General features: G+C 44.3%; 1 pseudogene; it reads left to right on the plus strand.

Annotated features, from left to right (window-relative positions):
- The first annotated feature begins 11,991 nt into the window (after positions 1-11,991).
- Positions 11,992-12,753, plus strand: LOC127663661 (40S ribosomal protein S21-like; annotated as a pseudogene).
- Positions 12,754-13,211: the final 458 nt, after the last annotated feature.

Raw genomic sequence — 13,211 nt, forward strand, 5'->3', positions numbered from 1 at the left:
ACATAGAAGGATGGCTGAGGTCTGCAGCTGTATCAGGCAGGGGACAGACTTTCTATGTCACTGTCAGTTCCTGGCTTGAACTCTTTATGAAAGGTAAATTCTTTCCCGCTAGCAAAAAACTTCTTGCTTGGGACTGGAGAAATGGTTCCAGCTAAGAGCTCTGGCCTTCTAGAGGATCTGAGTTAGAATCCCGGCACACATAAGTGTGGAAGTCAGAAGGCAACTTATGGGAGTTGGTTTTCTCTTTTTCCTATGTGGGTTTTAGGAATTAATTGATGTGTCATACCTGGCAGCAAGGCTTTATTTGTTAGGCCATCTTGCCAACTCAATAGGTATAATGACACCATACAGAATGTCTTCGATTCTGGAAGTACTAGGGATTGAACCTGTGTCTTCATGCATGCAAGGCAGATAATCTACCACTGTATGACAGCCCCAGCCCTCCCCCCTTTTATTTTTTTTATTTTTTTATTTTTGAGAAAGGGTTTCTCTGTGTAGCCCTGGCTGTCCTGGAACTCACTGTGTAGACAGGCTGGCCTCAAACTTAGAAATTCACCTGCCTCTGCCTCCCAAGTGCTGGGATTAAAGGCGTGCGCCACCACCGCCCAGCTTAGCTCCAGCCCTTATTTGACAATTTTATACATATACAATGTATCTTGATCATATACACCCCAACTCTCTCCTTTGCTCCTTTCACTCTCCCAACATGTCTTCCTCCTGCCTTGGTGTTCCTCCTCCTCCTCTTTTTCTTCTTCCACATTGAGTCCAATTAGTGTTGACCATATGCTCATGGTCAACTAGAGCATAGACAACTATCAGCAGCCACATCCATATGGAAAATAGGCTCCACCCCCCATCCCCTCACCCCCTACTCCCCACCCTCTATCCCCCCACTCCCCCACCCCCCTCACCCCCCCCCACCCCCGCAGCCATCAACTGCTAATAGCTCTTCAGCTAGAGGTAGAGCCTCATTCACCCTGGGAATGTTGATGGGCTTGATTTTGCATAGGTCTTCCACAAGTAACCATAACTGTCATGAAGTCACAAGTGAAATGGCCATGCCACATCTAAGAGATAGCATTTGACAGCGCTCTTACCCATCCTCTGGCTCGTATCCTTGTGGAGGTGGATTGATACAGATATCCTGTTTAGGGTTGAACACTCATCGATCAAACTCATCTTTTTGAGTCTCCCAGGGCAAAAATAAGCTTCTCATGTCAATGTCCAGAGCAGTGCTGATATGAGTGTGAACATGAATATTTAGTAGGCAGTTTGATGATATATCCTTTAAGCAAAATAACAGTAGTAAATTTGTCCCTAGGGCCTTATGTAGGGGTTTGTTTCTTACAGTTATGAAAGCTGCTAGGTTAACATCTGATGTCATATGGGCTCAAGGCAAAGGGTGAATATAAAAATCAGAACATCCATCTCTGGCAATGACCTCCTAGAAGCTCATTACAAGTTTGTCTTAGTTAGGGTTTTACTGCTGTGAACAGACACCATGACCACGGCAACTCTTATAAAAACAACATTTAATTGGAACTGGCTTACAGGTTCAGAGGTTCAGTCCATCATCTTCAAGGTAGGAACATGGCAGCATCTACACAGGCATGGTGCAGGGGGAGCTGAGAGTTCTACATCTTTATCTGAAGGCTGCGAGAGGAAGACTGGCCTCTAGGTAACTAGGAGTAGGGTCTTAAAGTCCACACCCACAATGACACACCTACTCCAACAAGGTCACACCTCCAAATAGTGTCACTCCCTGGGCTAAGCACATTCGAACAACAAAGGTGGAGGGAACCTTAAATGAGGAAGTGCATTGGTGGGATGGAGGGAAATGCAAAATTCATCCTTTTCTCAGGATGTCTATCAGGATAACCCACTTTCCAAATGAGGACCTTAGTCTAGGTACCCTACCTAGGTACCTTACCCTGTAAGAAGTCTCATTCATAACACCAAGATAGTTTAATAGTCTATAGAACACTCAAACCACAAGGATGGATTGAGACACTTGACTATAAAATGCCCATGATTTCTGTGATTATAGTGTCAAAACTTCTAAAAGTTACCCAAAACATGAATTCACATGAGTTTTCATCCTTCCGTCTATCTTTTAAATTTCTTACAAGTACTTATAATTTTGTTTATGTATTTCTCAGCTCTAAATTTCAAGGTTTTACCTGTTGCCTCTGCATACATTGTTATCTCAAATTCTTCTCACTCCTGTGTCTGTTTTCTGACCCTTCTGAAAAATTCTGTACAGATATTTTGTTAGGTGAGATATTTGCCACTAGACAAACTCCCTCCATGTGCTCTCATCTGGTAGAAGAGACTGACTACTTGTCTCTTGTCAACTTCAAAAGATGAGGGGATTGGGGGGAAGACTATGGTCAATGGCTTTTATCTTATTTTATACACTAAATTTCCCAGGTGTTCAACAATAACCATTTATTGCCTTGTTTATAACTCCAAAGATGATCTATTTATAATAGCTGAGCATCTCTGATTGCCTTCATAAATGGCTATGGATCTATTACTTTATAGAAATCCTTTTAGAATTTGCATCGTTTTCAAACTATAGACTACAGGAATTGTTTCTCTATTTCAATAAAGTTGTAAATTTTGTCTTTCTACAAGTTAAAACTACTGTAAGTTCATCACTTACGATGAGCTAATAAAGAATTAGATTTATTAAAGCAGATGCCTAGTTTGTCATTAACCTTATTTTATTTTGTTTTATGAATGAATCCATGTGTCCCAGTCTGTCCTGGGACTTCTCATGTAGACAAGGATGACCTTGGACTTCTGATTCTTCCATTTCTATTTCCCAAGCACTTGAATTGCAGGTGTGCATCACTATACCTGGTTTATATGATGTACGACCAGACCAGGGCTTTGTGTATGCTAGGCAAGCACTCTACCACCAGGGATACATCCCCAGCCCCAAGGCTGTCATTTTACAAAATTCAAAATTATTCATACACTTCTTTAGTCAAATATTGAATATTAGATATGACATCACAAAACTTATAAAACATCTATTTAATTTTTTGCTTCTCACTCCAGCCCCACTTGCTCCAGTCCAAAGATTTATTTATTTATTATATATAAGTACACTGTAGTTGTCTTCAGACACACCAGAAGAGAGAGGGCATCAGATCCCACTACAGATGGCTGTGAACCACCATGTAGTTGCTGGGATTTGAACTCAGGACCTTTGGAAGAAGGGTCAGTGCTCTTAACCACTGAGCCATCTCTCCAGTACCCTATTTAATTTTTGTACATCTGTAAATGATGATAAATGTCTATTTCTTTTCCCCTGAGACAGGGTCTCACTTTGTAGCCCTAGATGGCCAGAAGCTCAGAGATGCTCATTTTTCAGTCTCCTGAACGCTGGAATTAAAGGTGTTTGTCACCATGCCTGGTTCTACTGGATTTTTTTTTTTAATTGTTGTTGTTAGGTTGGTTTGGTTCAGTTTTTTTGAGGCAGGATCTTTTTATATATTTCTAGTTGTTCTGAAACTCATTGGATAGACCAGACTGGCCTTGAATTTACAGAAATCTGTGTGTTTCTGCATTCCAAGTGCTGGGATTAAAGGTGTGTTCCACTATGTCCAGTTTTCTATTTGAATTTTTATGTCCCTGTGTTAATGTTAAAATGAATCATAGTAGAACAATAGATGTCTCAGTGGGTGAGTATCTATGGGAGGATTTCTGCTCAATAGTTAGGGCCTTGGAGTTGGCCACAGTCAGGTTGATACCCTCTGTAGTCTGTCACTTTATCTTAGTCAGGGTTTCTATTCCTGCACAAACATCATGACCAAGAAGCAAGTTGGGGAGGAAAGGGTTTATTGAGCTTACAGTTCCACATTGCAGTTTGTCACTAAAGGAAGTCAGGACTGGAACTCAAGCAGGTCAGGAAGTAGGAGCTGATGCAGAGGCCATGGAGGGATGTTTCTTACTGGCTTGCTTCCCCTGGCTTGCTCAGCCTGCTGTTTTATAGAACCCAAGAGCACCAGCCCAGGGATGGTACCACCCACAAGGGGCCCTCCCCCTTGATCACTAATTGAGAAAATGTCTCACAGTTGGATCTCATGGAGGCACTTCCTCAACTGAAACTCCTCTCTTTGTGATAACTCCAGCCTGTGTCAAGTTGACACACAAAACCAGCCCGTACACACCTCAAGCAAAATTTTCCGCTATTCTGAGATACATTTTTGTGACTTAAACAATGATGTAATGTCTACCTCATAAATTAATCATGAAGATCAATAAAATCCAGAGTGAAGGAAATTCTTCAGGAATGTCTTCGTTTTGTTGAATAAACTGAAAGAAAAAGATTTTTTTTTTCTGGAGGAAGGAAAGACTGAACATTCAATGCTTTAGGTAGGATACCTAAATGAAAACTGCAGCTATAGCTATGGTTACGCTGCACCTTTTGAATTTACTTAAACCAAAACCATCTTTACTTAAACCAAACTCAGAATTGTGACTGCCTGCTAGGTGCATTCTGGGTCTTTTTGTCATTCAGGCAATGTTTCTGTCCTGATAGAGGGGATTACAGAAAAGGCCAAGGACAGCCCAGATGAACAGCACAATCACTGCTGTTGTAAAGACCAGCTTGTCATTAGAAGGAAAGTAACTAGCATCCAGGAGGTATCCACTGCTTTCTGATGCTTCTATCACAACAGTACACATTTCTCCCACCCTGACTAAGTTTATGGTTACATAGAAACATGAGACGTGAACCTAGAGAATCATATCTCAAGGCTTGAGTTAAAGAATGTGATGAGATATATAAAGGAGCCAAGCATCAGAGAGGAGGAAACTGAATGGAGAAACTGCAGAGGTCCTTATGTGTGGATCACAGGAGCCTCTCACCTCTGCCTGTAGAAGCTGAAATCTCTGGGTCCTGTGAGAACCCAGAGAAATCCTCTGTTACTGTAAACTCAAGATTCCCTTGGTTACTATCTATCTTAGGGTTTTCATTGCTGTGAAGAGATTCCATGACTGTTAGCATTCTAAGCTCCACCCCACAGTTACCTGGCAATAGCCAGGTAGGTCTGGCCTACTCTAAAAGGAGTGCTTGCCCCTCCTCTCTCTCGCTTCTCTCACTCTCTTAGCTTCTCTCTTGACCTCTTGGACTCTTCCCTTCCCCCTTCCCTTCTGCTCTCTCTCCTTGTGGTCAAGGCCAGCCTCTACTTCTTTACTCTTTCCTTCTCCCTGCCTTTCTCTGCCTCTACTATCCCCTTAACTCCCCACCCCATGCCCTGAATAAACTCTATTCTATGCTTAAAAAAAAAAAAGCAAATTGATCCATTCTTATCTTCTTGTACAAAGCTCAAGTCCAAGAGGATCTGGTCCCTCAGGGGAAAGGGGTGCCTTAGCATGGGCCCGCTGAGGCTCCTCCTTCCCCCTCCTTCCCCCTTCCTTCTTTCCCTGAGAGACCCCCCAACTCAATGTTTTTAGACCTCTAAACAACTATCCCAGCATAGAGTAACTTGTTTTTCTGCTTTCAGCTTGAGAAAGATAGCCCACCCTGTTCCAAAGTTTAACTACACAATGCCCCAAGGACGTTTGCTCCAGATAATCTCTCACCTTCCTTAAGGCCTAAACTATTGCCTGACTTCCTTATTCTGTACTTCCCTTTCCATGAATGTTTTGTCCTCCACCTCTTGCCTTGTGAATTGTGTCCTCCAACCCTTGTCTTGTGATTTTCCACTTTAAATACCCCTGACTTCAGTTGTGCGGGGTCCCACTGTCCTCTACCCCTGTGCGCTGTACGGCTGTGGACCCCAGAGCTCTGGAATAAAAGAAATCCTCATGTTATTGCATCAAGACCGTTTCTTGCAAGTGATATGGGTATTGCCTTCTGAGGCATGGGGTGCTGGGGCATCCTCGGTTTGGGGGGAGGGTCTTACATTTTCTTGGTGCATTGGCCGGGAAGTGCAACTTCCCTTCACATGCGAGAAATGACTTGGAGGTAAGGGGGTCCCCTCTGGAATATGCGTGTGCCGGCGGTGTCTTTGTTCTAAATGTCCTGAGTGTCTGTCCTGAACTGTTTTCTGAATCTAAGGAGATGCACGTTTTTTTGGTAGGCAGCTGTCCTCTTGGCTCATGAGACCAGAGAACCGTGGTGAGTAGACCACAGGCTGAGACCCTGGGAGACGTCCCAGGTGGGCGTTTTGAAGATTCAGGGCCCCTAGAAGATTCCCGTCTGAGTTTTGGAGAGGATACGGTAGTTCTACTGAATTGGAGAACTTATACACCCACCTGGCCGTCTGGTTTTCTGATCTGGTTCTGTCCATCTCAGTGGAGGCAAATACTTGTCAGGGTGCCGCGGTTTGTTTTCTGTCTGTCTCACCATTTGTCAAAGTTTGAGTCTATAAGCCTTTCTGAAAATTTCGGTTTTGCTTGTAAGCTTCTGGGGCTGGGAGAGCCTGTCTGGTGCGGTGCGTTCGACTGGACTTTAGACTGATTTACAGCAACTCTGTCTGTGGTGCCAAAATCAGGTCACCCTGGGTGGAGCCTAAGTATACTCAGAGCCAACCCTGACAGTGACTCACTTCCTCCAACAAAGCCACACCCCTAGTAGTGCCGCTTCCCCTGGGCCAGGGTATTCAAACCACCACTTCATCCTTCCCTTGCTGTTTGTTGGTTCTGACTTCATTAACACTACTCCCTGCTGAGCACTTCCCAATACATTGTCCTGCAGCAGCCACTGATGGAAGCTTTGTTAGAGGGAAGGCTCTGGCTGATAGATACAGCTCACTTAGGAAAAGAGACTTGAAGCTGCATACAAGCTGGGGCCCTGAAGCATCTTTTTAATGCTTCTTATCCTTTCAGGCAGGCAGCCTTGTGTGCTGTTCACAGTGCTCAGGCCTGGTGGCAGGCCGAAAGGTAGCTAGCTGGATGGGAAGAGCCCTGGATTTGAGTCAGAAGAGCACTTGGAGTCCTGGGTCTATTACTTGGACAAGATGGAGAGAATTCTAATTTCTTTAACAATGAAACAGAATTAGTGATACCTGCCCCAAGTCCTGGGGGCAGAATTAGTGTGTATGAAACCTGAGTTGTCACTGTCAGGGGCATGGCTCCCTTTGCCCTTGGTTTTAGATGTATCTTGAATGTTTCACTTAAGGAAGTGTGTTTGCTACTAGCCTTGACCAAGACAAATAAGTCGGAGACTTGTAAGCCTGTTCACAACCGAGATATGCTTTAAACTCACCCTGAATTTATTTCTCCCTATAGGGAAATCCCTGCTCTGCGAATGGGAAAATTGTTTCATCTTTTCATAATTCATCACAAATACTGTGATCACTTTAAGGCCATTTCTGGGGAAAGCAGGTTTCCTCAGGACTTGCAGTGCTATTGTCTAGAAAGGATAAAAGATGACCTTGTCTGAATACAGGCTGTAATTATTTCAGATTCTGACAAAGGGCTTTTCTCTGGTCAGAGTCATTGTGCCTTTGTTTGCTTGGCTCTCTTTTTTAAAAAAATGCAAGTTTTTACAAGGACACTACGAAAATAGAAATGCCCATCCCAAGGTTTTTAAGAAGCTTTTGAATTGATAAATTATTTATTTTTAAACATTCTTAACATGATTGATTTTATTTTAGATATAGGACATTAAAGAACCTACCCAAGGTTAAAAGCAGCCAGATCTGAAAGTTAGTTTCTTTTTTCATATATATACATATATATTCATTTACATATGTATATATACATATATGTATATATATCATGTATTTATTTTGTGTGTGTGTGTGTGTGTGTGTGGAGAGAGAGAGAGATAGAAACTTTTGTAAAAGTGAGAGGGTACCTTACAAGAGCTGGTTCTTTCCTTCTATTATGTGGATTCATGGCTTAAACTTAGGTTATCATGCTCCGTGACAAAAGTGTTTACATGCGGAGCCATCTTGCCAGTCCCCTTTTAATAAACAATTCTCAGTTTACTTTATTTCCTAAATGTAAACTGTGCTATGGAAGCCTTACCACTTACCATCTCCCTCCCCCAATGCTGACACATTCCCTTGATACAAAGCAAACAACAATGAGAAATATGAGGTATGTACATATTACAAAGGTCGGCAAGGGGATGGATCAATTATGACTGAGATGGAGGGGAATTCTGAGACTTTTATGGAGAGGAAGAATTTTGAGCTGGGGCTTGGTCACTGGTAGGAGTAATAGGGACCAAAGATACCTCCTCAGATAGTGTTCTGGCTAGCGTCAGTAAGCATACAGGACCCACAAGACAGCCAGGAGATCTGAGCATGCACAGACTAGGATTCAGATGGCAGTGATTATAAAAAGAGAAAGAGGCTTGAGAATATGTTCTGTGGCGGTGTGGGAGAAGGGGGTGCTTTCAGCGGGCCCATGCCGAAGCATCCCTTCCCCCGAGGGGCCAAAAACACACAGGTAAAGCATAGAATAGAGTTTATTCAGGGCATGAGGAGGGGAGTTAAGTGGGTAATAGAGGCAGAGAAAGGCAGAGAGAAGGAAAGAGTAGAGAAGCAGAGGCCGGCCATGACCATGTGGAGAGGGGGGAGGGGAGGAGAACCCAAGAGGGGGCAAGAGAGAGGCTAGGAGAGTGTGAGAATAAGTGTTAGAGAGGAGGGGCTGAGCAGCCCCCTTTACAAGTAGGCCAGGCCTACCTGGCTGTTGCCAGGGAACTGTGGGGTGGAGCTTAGACAGAATCCTAACACAGACTGCCAAAGATTCTGAATTCTGAATTGAGGCTGGACTTTGTTTACCAGGCATTGCCATCCATGGCCTTTGGTGGGAATAGGATGCTATTATGACAGAATTTAGGAGGGACCGCAGTCAGGAAAGCAGCAACTCACTTAGTCAACTCTTTAATGAGTAGGTATGTGCAACAGGACCCTAGACCTTAGCACAGCCGACTCCAAGTACCATTCAGGCCATACAACCCAGCACATAGATAGCACCTCGTACAAAATGAAAACAAAGACCCAACCCATCATAGTCCATAGTTCTGGGAAAGTATAAATGTACTAACCCTGTGTTTTGGCTTCTGTATTTCTGCTTTTGCCAAACGGTCCTTGTTAGCCACAGTGTTAATCCAGAATATGGGTTTTGTGCTTAAAGACTCACCTTGAAAAAGACTTGGGGCTACACTGGGATCCTGAATACCCACTGTAGGCATCAAGCAGCTAATAAAGTCTTTCTATTGGCTCAACCCCATGCCCAGGCAGTCTTCTCTGGTAGATTCAGTATGGATGGGTCCTTCTCTTTAGGTAACAGTTGCAATGTTGGGTTCTGGGTAAGCCAGCACAAAAAGGCAAACTTCTGCTCCAGAGTGAACAAGTGCTTACCAAATGGGCCAAAAGGTGGTGAGACAAGTGTGTTCAGAGATACAGACCAGGACCATCTGAACCAGGAGCAGGATCCATTCTACTTAAATATATAAGATGAATAGGGCTGGGCATGGTGACTCACGTCTGCAATTCCAGCCCTTGGGAGGCTGAGGCAGGAGAATAAAGAGTCCAAGGCCAGCTGAACGCTCATTTGCATGAGACCCTGTCCTGAAGAACTTTTAAAAAGCAATTAGCCAGAACAAAAAGCCACAGGAGTTCATTCTAGAAATGGCATGAAAGAGGTATGAACTCTCATGACGTGTTTCATGAACAAGGGACTTCTTGAGACTGGGGTTAAAGCTGTGGACATGGTGAAGATAAACATTAGGTTATTGTGTATGAGGCCCTGGGTTTAATCATCAGCACTACAAAAATAATTAAAACAATGTAAATAAATAGATAACGCCGTGGGTGGAGGAGAAGGGTGGGGGGCAGGGCTGGAAAGGCCAGAGGACTAGAGCATGAGCTATTTGGGTGTGTTAATTAAGAGATGAACTTTAACCAGTAAGTAATGAAGGGTTCTTGAGTAGAAGAGGAACTACGATAAGTTTAAATAGCATTAAAACCATCCTGGTGAAATGCTGTCAGGTCTTAACCTTGATGGATCCAGGCAGTGAGACTGAAAAGGTCTTGCTATTTGAATCGATGTAGGAGACGCTCAGAGTAATGGAATGGCTGTTAATCGACTCACTTAGGAGAATTAAATCACACCGTGTGGAATGTAGAGAAGGGGGAGCTAAGAGCTGCTCACTAAACACCCCAAAGGTAAACAGTCCTAACCAGACCTGTCAGACACAGGCAACATTTACAGTGCTAGGATGTGAATATTTGTTCACCAGAATTGTCGAGCCATCAGGCCCATCCCCCAAAAACATGCCTGTAACAGGCAGCTCGAGGAGGCAGCTCAGGGTCACAGCCAACATAAGTCCTAGTCTGCCATAAAACTCCTAGTTCTCCTCTTGAGAAAAGCATAGCTCTGCCTTGCAGGCAAGATGGACCCAGGAAATCACTATTGGACAAGAACAGCACTGATGTACTGTAGCACAGCAAATCTAAATGTATCCTCGGCTAGCTTACAAATAGACAAGACTCACACTAGGGCTGTTTTATTTGGCTTTGACAACACTGGGGGGAGGGGAGCCCTAATCTACTGTTCGAACTGCAGGCCTGGCTGCCTCCCCAGCGCTGTTCCTCAGATGCTTGCTGTTTCTCCTGGCCTTGTGCTCATGGTCAGTTCTCTCCGATGGCTCCTTCTCCCCTCTCCTCCTCATGCTCCCCGCCAACCAGGTTAACTCCAAACCCACGGATCTCTCATCCCTCCAGTCATTGGCTGCAGCCATTTTTGTTTAACCAATAGTTTTAAATTAAGGAACAAGGTTTGCACAGCAAAAGCTGGTAACCACCTAGAGCTTTGGGTACAGAATTTAGCATTACAATACATAGCAACAGACTAAACCTCAACCATGTACTTAAGAAATAATTCTGGCAGGGCTGGAGAGATGGCTCGGTGGTTAGGAGCACTGACTGCTCTTCCAAAGGTTCTGAGTTCAAATCCCAGCAACCACATGATGGCTCATAACCATCGATAATGAGATCTGACGCCCTCTTCTCGGGTGTCTGATGACAGCTACAAGTACTTACATATAATAAATAAAGACGTCTTTTTAAAAAAAAAAAGAAAAAGAATTCTGGCAATTTCTTTGCTGTGTAAATTTCCCATCTGCCTCAGTACCATCTCCTGTCTCTGTTTAAATTGTTGAAGGTATAACCTGGGGCTCGGACCTAAAAGAGATTTAAGGATGACAGTGTATGTAAAATGCACAAGCCTAAGGTGTATATAAGTTAGTAAAGTAAAGTTGACCTGATAGAAAACCATGACTCAAGGCAATTTGTTTGGCTGCAAGAAGTTTGGGTGGCTTTGGAAATGGGAAATGTCTCTGATTATCCTAAAAATATGGTTTGTAGGATGTGGATTCTTTCATTTTTTTCCCAAATATATGTGATCCTATTTTCTCGGGCATGGACATGGAATGATTTCCCTCCCTCGGTTACCATCACACAATATAAGCTATTTCTGGCTAATGTAACATAGTTCTTGAAGAAGTACTATTTCTAGAAAGCATCCTGTCAGTGAATTGTGCAACGTAGCAGCTGGTACCTTCCTCAGTATGAGAAGAGGCCCTGCATGTCTTAGCAAGCTTTCCTGGGACTGGTCTACGTGTCTCTGATGTGCTATTATACACAGATGCCAACCATGGACTGACTTGGGATGTCCGTGATGGTGCTAAGGGTCTTGTGTGGCATCAACAGTGACACGAGGGGGGAGGGAGCTCAGAGGACACACGGAAGAAATGAGCGCGGAAGAAATGAGCGCAGAAGAAAACGTTGGGATGGGAGGGAGGATTGAGAAATAAGCAACACCTACGGAGTTGGGACCTGTAGACCCAGGAAAGAGAAGTCCATGGTGGTGGGAAAAGAGGGCATACTGAGAAGGCTAGGCTGACTCCATGACAGGATTCAAATTGGCAGTTAAGAGACTAGGCCTAAAACCCCAGGCTTCAGGCATCTGGTCAGAAACTACCCCGTACCCCTAACCTGGCCTGAAGCAAGGACAATGGGTCAGCAGTTGGCCGCCAGCCCCCAAGGCCAGTAATGGAATGTACAGAGATAGAGTACCAAGAAGCCCACCGACCTCAGGATTCCCCAGCAACAGTTCCAGTGACCACGCCCCCCACCCCTACCCCCTCACCCCCACCCCCAATGGCTCAGGAATGCCAAGAGACAGAGTAAGACAAAGCGCACCTACCCTGGGATTCCCCTAGGGTGCTTTAAATTGGGCCTTTGAGTTCGCTGCAGGATCTTTCCATCTTGTTACTGGGGAGATCCCAGCATGCTGGGCTTCAGCAGAATAAACATGGACCCTTATAATACCAGTCTGCTTAACTGCTTCTTCTTCAGGGATAGAACTTAAATTCATGGACCAGAGGCAGAAGGGATCAGAAAGGGAACACAGACTTTTAAAAAGGGAGGGAAAACCGCTGGACCAGTGAGCAGGGACGGCCTGAGAATGCAGAACGACGCCACAACGCCGGCGAGTTTGTGGACCTGTACGTGCCGTGGAAATGCTCCGCGAGCAACCGCATCATTGCTGCCAAGGACCACGCGTCCATCTAGAAGAATGTGGCTGAGGTTGACAGAAATACAGGCCGATTTAATGGCCAGTTTAAAACCTACAGCATCTGCGGAGCCATTCGCAGGATGGGAGAGTCAGATGATTCTATTCTCTGATTGGCTAAGGCCCATGGAATTGTCTCAAAGAACTTTTGAGCAGAACAACTCCGGAATAATTTGCTACAAATAAAAGTGATAATAAGTACCTGTAAAAAAAAAAAAAAAAAAAAGGGGAGGGAAAAAGACACACAGAGACAGACAGAGAGACAAAGAGACAGAGGGAGAGGTGGGAGGGGGGAGAGAAAGAGAGACAGAGGTAGAGAGAGACAGAGACAGAGACTTTTGCAGAGGAAGATCAAAGATCCAAGGATTTCTATGGAGGAGGTATCCTAAACCAGATGCTATGGCTGCCTCCAGTTACCCTTGGGAAGTCTGGCCAGGGAGTAGGTGTCATTTGTGACTTAAAACTAAAGAAGATCTAAGCCGGGGCAGTGGTGGCTTACTCCTTTAATCCCAGCACTTGGGAGGCAGAGGCAGGCAGATTTCTGAATTCGAGGCCAGCCTGGTCTACAGAGTGAGTTCCAGGACAGCCAGGGCTTCACAGAGAAATCCTGTCTCGAAAAAACAAAAACAAAAAACAAAAAAACAAAACCAAACAAACAA

Source organism: Apodemus sylvaticus, chromosome 13, assembly GCF_947179515.1.
Source record: "Apodemus sylvaticus chromosome 13, mApoSyl1.1, whole genome shotgun sequence".
NCBI lineage: Eukaryota > Metazoa > Chordata > Mammalia > Rodentia > Muridae > Apodemus > Apodemus sylvaticus.